Source organism: Salvelinus alpinus, chromosome 12 (assembly GCF_045679555.1).
Source record: "Salvelinus alpinus chromosome 12, SLU_Salpinus.1, whole genome shotgun sequence".
Taxonomy (NCBI): domain Eukaryota; kingdom Metazoa; phylum Chordata; class Actinopteri; order Salmoniformes; family Salmonidae; genus Salvelinus; species Salvelinus alpinus.
The window spans coordinates 13,895,239-13,903,032 of record NC_092097.1 but is presented as its reverse complement, the minus strand read 5'-3'; positions in this window follow the sequence as shown (position 1 = coordinate 13,903,032).

The window sequence follows — 7,794 nt, the reverse complement described above, 5'->3', positions numbered from 1 at the left end:
AGCTCTTGTTCGGCCTCAATTCAAGCTAGACACCCCGTTCCACCTCTCACTGCCTGTTGACATCTAGTGGAAGGCGTATGAAGTGCATGTATATCCATAGATTTCAGGCAAATTAATAGGAAGGAACAGAGCCTCGATTTCAGATTTTTCACTTCCTGTCAGGAAGTTTGCTGCAAAATGAGTTCTGTTTTACTCACAGATATAATTCAAACGGTTTTAGAAACTTGAGAGTGTTTTCTATCCAATAGTAATAATAATATGCATATTGTACGAGCTAGAATAGAGTACGAGGCAGTTTAATTTGGGCACGATTTTTTACAAAGTGAAAATAGCGCCCCCCTATTGACAAAAGGTTTTAAGAAACAATGTTCTTCTGTGGGAATTTCAGTACTTCAGCATAACATTTCTTACAGGTTTCCTCATGGTTCTATTTAAAATCATGTTCTCAAATTGTTCCTAAACGTGAAGAAATCTCTATAAAAACCACAAGAATACTTTAGTAATGTTCAGAATATGTTTTAAGAATGTTATTTAAAAACATATACATTCCATTCTCAGAAACAACAAAACTCTCTCTATCCTCTATCTTGTTAAGTGTATTCAGGTGTGTTGGACGCGCCCACTAATTGGTCACGCCTGATCTTAATGTGTGCTTTTTTCCTTTGAAATAGTCTGTTTGAAAACTTAAATCCGTTTTAACAAATGTATATCAGCATGTTAAATGTGCAACCAAAGGGAAAAGACTCTGGACCACCTTTACTCCACACACAGAGACGCATACAAAGCTCTCCCTCGCCCTCCATTTGGCAAATCTGACCATAATTCTATCCTCCTTATTCCTGCTTACAAGCAAAAATGAAAGCAGGAAGCACCAGTGACTAGATCAATAGAAAAGTGGTAAAATTACGCAGATGCTAAGCTACAGGACTGTTTTGCTAGCACAGACTGGAATATGTTCCGGGATTCCTCCGATGGCATTGAGGAGTACACCACATCAGTTATTGGCTTCATCAGTAAGTGCATCGATGACGTCGTCCCCACAGTGACCGTACGTCCATATCCCAACCAGAAGACATGGATTACAGGCAGCATCTGCACTGAGCTAAAGGCTAGAGCTGCCGCTTTCAAGGAACAGGACTCTAACCCGGAAGCTTATAAGAAATCCCGCTATGCCCTCTGACGAACCATCAAACAGGCAAAGCGTCAATACAGGACTAATATCGAATCGTACTACACCAGCTCTGACGCTCGTCAGATGTGACAGGGCTTGCAAACCATTACAGACTACAAAGGGAAGCACAGCTGAGAGCTGCCCAATGACACGAGCCTACCAGATGAGGTAAAATACTTCTTTGCTCGCTTTGAGGCAAATAACACTGAAACATGCATGAGAGCACCAGCTGTTCTGGAAGACTGTGTGATCACGCTCTCCGCAGCCGATGTGAGTAAGACCTTTCAACAGGTCAACATTCAAAAGGCCGCAAGGCCAGAGAGATTACTAGGACATGAACTGTGAGCATGCGCTGACCAACTGGCAAGTGTCTTCACTGACATTTTCAACCTCTCCCTGTCCGAGTCTGTAATACCAGCATGTTTTAAGCTGACCACCATAGTACCTGTGCCCAAGAACACTAAGGTAATCTGCCTAAACGACTACCGACCTGTAGCACTCACGTCTGTAGCCATGAAGTGCTTCGAAAGGCTGGTCATGGCTCACATAAACACCATCATTCCAGAAACCCTAGACCCACTCCAAATTGCATACCGCTCCAACAGATCCACAGATGATGCAATCTCTATGGCACTCCACACTGCCCTTTCCCACCTGGACAAAAGTAATACCTATGTGAGAATGCTATTCATTGACTACAGCTCAGCGTTCAACACCATAGTGCCCTCAAAGCTAATCCATAAGCTAAGGACCCTGGGACTAAACACCTACCTCTGCAACTGGATCCTGGACTTCCTGACGGGCCGCCCCCTGGTGGTAAGGGTAGGTAACAACACATCCACCACGCTGATCCTCAACACAGGGTCCCCTCAGGGGTGCATGCTCAGTCCCCTCCTGTACTCCCTGTTCACTCATGACTGCATGGCCAGGCACGACTCCAACATCATCATTAAGTTCTCGATGACACAACAGTGGCAGGCCTGATCATTGACAACAACGAGACAGCCTATAGGGAGGAGGTCAGAGACCTGACCGTGTGGTGCCAGGACAACAACCTCTCCCTCAATGTGATCAAGACAAGGGAGATGATTGTGGACAACAGGAAAAAGAGGACCGAGCATGCCCCCATTCCTATCGACGTGCCTGCAGTGGAGTAGGTTGAGAGCTTCAACTTCCTTGGTGTCCACATCACCAACAAACTAACATGGTCCAAGCACACCAAGACTGTCGTGAAGAGGGCACGACAAAACCTATTCACCCTCAGAAGACTTGGCATGGGTTTTGGAATGGGTCCTCAGATCCTCAAATGTTTCTACAGCTGCACCATCGAGAGCATCCTGACTGGTTGCATCACTGCCTAGTATGGCAACTGCTTAGCCTCCGACCGCAAGGCACTACAGAGGGTAGTGCGAATGGCCCAGTACATCACTGTGGCCAAGCTTCCTGCCATCCAGGACCTCTATACCAGGTAGTGTCAGAGGAAGGCCCTAAAAATTGTCAAAGACTCCAGCCACCCTAGTCATAGACTGTTCTCTATGCTACCACACGGCCAGCAGTACCGGAGCGCCAAGTCTAGGTCCAAGAGGCTTCTAAACAGCTTCTACCCCCAGGCCATAAGACTCCTGAACACCTAATGAAATGGCTACCCAGACTATTTCCAGAATAAGCTACACTGTAGCGGTGTTATTCAAGTCTTATTGAAACATTCAGTGAAAGTTTTAAGGAAGTTAATCAAAAACCTCCAAATAACCATCATTCTGTTCTCAGAGCTTTGATAAAACCAAGGAAAACATTCAAGGAACAAGAGTAAAACATTCTCAGACCTTCCTGCAACCTAAAAATAGCGTTCCCAGAACAGGCAAAATGTTCCCTTCTATTTTCAGAGCATTTAAAAAAACGTTCAGTTTTACCTGTCAGTACTATGGCTTCTTTCTCGCAACCAATGATAAACCAAAAACATATGTTCACACAACTTCCAAGGAACCAAATGTGCTTGCTGGGTTATCTTAACCCTGCATTTAAGATATCACAGTCAAAGGGAAGAAGGGGTCAATAAGAGTATACGTCCCATCTGTGAAATGTTCTAAAGGCACAATATCTAAGATTTTTTTCTGTTGAAGATATATAAGATATCATGGGCGTTAATATGGAGTTGGTCCCCCTTCTCTGCTATAACAGCTTCCACTATTCTGAGAAGGCTTTCCACTAGATGTTGGAACATTGTTGCAGGGACTTGGTTACATTTAGCAACAAGACAAGAGCAGTAGTGAGGTCATGCACTGACGTTGGGCGATTAGGCCTGGCTCGCAGTCGGAGTTTCAATTCATCCCAAAGGTGTTCGATGGGGTTGAGGTCAGGGCTCTGTGCAGACCAGTCAAGGTCAATTATTCCTCCTCCACCAAACTTTACAGTTGGCACTATGCATTCGAGCAGGTAGCATTCTCCTGGTGTCTGCCAAACTCAGATTTGTCCGTCGGACTACCAGATGGTAAAGTGTGATCCATTACTCCAGAGAACGTGTTTCCACTGCTCCAGAGTCCAATGGTGATAAGCTTTACACCACTCCAGCCAATGCTTAGCATTGTGCATGGTGATCTTAGGCTTGTGTGCGGCTGCTCGGTCATGGGAACCCATTTCATGAAGCTTCTGACGAACAGTTATTTTACTGACAGTGCTTCCAGAGGCAGTTTGGAACTCGGTAGTGAGTGTTGCAACTGAGGTCAGACAATTTTTACGTGCTACGCGCTTCAGCAATCGGCGGTCCTGTTCTGTGAGCTTGTGTGGCCTACCACTTCACGGCTGAGCCGTTGTTGCTCCAATACGGTTCCACTTCACAATAACAGCACTTACAGCTGATCAGGGCAGCTCTAGCAGGGCAGAAATTTGACTAACTGACTTGTTGAAAAACTGGCATCTTATGACGGTACCACGTTGAAGGTTACTGAGCTCTTCAGTAAGGCCATTCTACTGCCAATGTTTGGCTATGGCGATTGCAACAGGTGTGGCTGAAATAGCCGAATCCAATAATTTGTCAATATAGTGTACTTTGATTGTCTGTTTTTTCCAACAACAGTATAACATGACCATTCTTCTGATCACAAGTGACAGACCATACCTTTAACATAGATATGAATTTGGCTATAGCATTTGAACTGTTTTGTCTATAAACTATTATGACCCTGAAAGCTAAGACACTCTGGAATATTGATTAGCCTTCTGTTCCCCGCTATGATGATCACAGGCCGCGTTAGAAGGGAATGTCACAAAAAAGACTAACACGTCTTCAGGTCTCAGGCAAGGTTACTCATCACATGCATGGATCACCAAACCACCTCGGTTGCGCTCTCATTAAATGGGGTGCACAGTTCCTTCGGCTAAACACTAACCCAGGTCTCCTGTGTGCCAGAACATGCAACTTTTCAGGTCAAAGACAAGTTACTCATCGCACAAGCATGGTCACGAAACCACCTGTGTTACACTTCAGCCCCCCTTTGACCTCCTCCTTGAAGAACCCCTTCCAAGTCACAGGACCAATGCCTTGGCTTTAGCTCAACAGGCTAACACAGTCTTACACATTTTAGCATTATAATCACTATCCTTGCCGGAGACTTGAAGCTAACACGCCTAACACAAAGTAACACGTCAAACTAATACGTCTTCAGGCCTCAGACAAGGTTCTCATCACAAACTACGCTCTTTTGATGAGTAACCTTGCTGGATCTTGAAGAATTGTATTAGTGTAGCAGATGGAGATCTGTGAAATTCACTCATCAGCCTGAAGTGTCACTCCTTGAGCAATTGAAGAAGGCCTTTTTCAATAGCAAGTTGGGTTGGAACACTTCAGGAGGGCGGTCACGTGTGTTTGCGAGGCAGAGGTCCTGAGTTTGAGTCTTGGTATGAACTGAATCATTGGCAAATGGTACTTGTTAAGCAAGCAACGTGTCGTCCTTTACATTAACTTCATGAACTTACTTTCTTCACCATTCGGCCATCAGATTTGCCACCAATGCTCCTTATAGGACATATCACTGAACTCTATACTCCTCTGTAAGCTGGTCATCTTTGTATACTGTCGCAAGACCCACTAGTTGATGCTTATTTATAAAACCCTCTTAGGCCTCACTCATCCCTATCTGAGATATCTACTGCAGGCCTCATCCTCCAAATACAACACCTGTTCTGTCAGTCACATTCTGTTAAAGGTCCCCAAAGGATACACATCCCTGAGTTGCTCCTCTTTTCAGTTTGCTGCAGCTAGCGACTGGAACGAGCTGCAACAAACACTCAAACTGGACAGTTTTATCTCAATCTCTTCATTCAAAAACTCAATCACGGACACTCTTACTGACAGTTGTGGCTGCTTTGCGTGATGTATTGTTGTCTCTACCTGCTTGCCCTTTGTGCTGTTGCCTGTGCCCAACAATGTTTGTACCATGTTTTGTGCTGCTACCATGTTGTGTTGCTACCATGTTGTTGTCATGTTGTGTTGCTACCACGCAGTGTTGTCAAGTGTTGCTGCCTTGCTATGTTGTTGTCTTAGGTCTCTCTTTACGTAGTGTTGTGTTGTCTCTCTTGTCGTAATGTGTGTTTAGTCCTATATTTATATATTTTTTATTTTTAATCCCAGGCCCCCATCCCTGCAGGCCTTTTGCTTTTTGGTAGACCGTCATTGTAAAAAAGAAGTTGTTCTTAACTGACTTGCCTAGTTAAATAAAGGTTAAATAAAAAATACAATAAATAAAAACGTATCCCTATAGGCTTTAGCTAAGTGGGCTGGCAGGATGATATGGACAAAAATCCATATTGCGATAAATTGCCTGAATTGATGCGATAACAATAAATAAGACAATATGTTTAGAACATTAATGTGCACCACATTTTTTTTAGCTATCCTTTAAACTACTACTACTAGTTTGATGGTTGAAGCCATCAATTGTCCCGTCCCATTAACAATCAGACATATTAGCAAACTTATTCAATTTCAAACTTGACATTTCTCTAGTACAGGCTACTTATTGCAATGAACGTTATCAGCAAAATGCCTGCGATAAGTTTAATTTGATTTATTAGGATCCCCAATTAGCCGACGCCAATGGCGACAGCTAATCTTTCCGGGGTCTGACACATAAATAAAAAGACATTACAGACAAAATACTTTATAATTTACATACGTTTAACCCCCACGGGACGGTTGAGCTAACGTGCGCTAATGTGATTAGCATGAGGTTGTAAGTAACAAGAACATTTCCCAGGACATAGACATATCTGATATGGGCAGAAAGCTTACATTCTTGTTAATCTAACTGCACTGTCCAGTTTACAGTAGCTATTACAGTGAAAGAATACCATGCTATTGTTTGAGGAGAGTGCACAGTTATGAACTTGAAAATGTATCAATTAACCAATTAGGCACATTTGGGCAGACTTTATACAACATTTTGAACATAAATGCAGTGGTTCATTGGATCAGTCTAAAATGTTGCACGTGCATTGCTGCGATCTAGTGGCCAAAATCTAAATTGCGCCTAAACTGGAATAATACATTGTGGCCTTTCTCTTGCATTTCAAAGAGGATGAGAAAAAAATGCATGTTTGTTATTATCTTTTCCCAGATCTAATGTGTTATATTTTGAAGTTTGTGGAGCTCCATGAATTTCACATTTCCACAAACTTCAAAGTGTTTCCTTTCAAATGGTATCAAGAATATGTATATCCTTGCTTCAGGTCCTGAGCTACAGGCATTGAGATTTGGGTATGTCATTTTAGGCATCTATCAGTTGCACAGAAATGTCAGTACATACACACAACAAGTAGGTCACATGGGGGAGAGGAGTTGTGCTGTGAGGTGTTGCTTTATTTGTTTTTTGAAACCAGGTTTGCTGTTCACTTGCGCTATATAAGATGGAAGGGAGTTCCATGCACTCATGGCTCTGTATAATACTGTATGTTTCCTTGAATTTGTTCTGGACCTGGGGACTGTGAAAAGACCCCTAGTGGCATATCTGGTGGGGTAAGTGTGTGTGTCAGTGCTGTGTGCAAGTTGACTATACAAACAATTTGGAATTTCCAACACATTAATATTTCTTATAAAAACAAGAAGTGACGCAGTCAGTATTTCCTCAACTCTTAGCCAAGAGAGACTGGCATGCATAGTATTAATATTAGCCCTCTGATTACAATGAAGAGCAAGACGTGCGGCTCTGTTCTGGGCCAGCTGCAGCATAACTAGGTATTTTTTTGCAGAACTTGACCATATGACTGGAAAATAATGAAGATAAGATAAAACTAGAGTGTGCTGGACTTGCTTTGTGGAGTGTGGTATCAAAAAAGCATAGCATCTCTTTAATACGGACATATCTCTCCCTATCTTTGCAACTATTGAATTTATATGTTTTGACCATGGCAGTTTACAATCTAAAGTAACACAAGTAATTTAGTCTACTCAACTTGTTCAACAGCCACACCATTCATTACCAGATTCAGCTGAGGTCTAGAACTTAGGGATTGATTTCTACCAAACACAATGCTCTTAGTTTTAGAGATGTTCAGCACCAGTTTATTACATTCCAAAACAGACTGCAACTCTTTGTTAAGGGTTTCAGTGACTTCATTAGCTGTGGTTG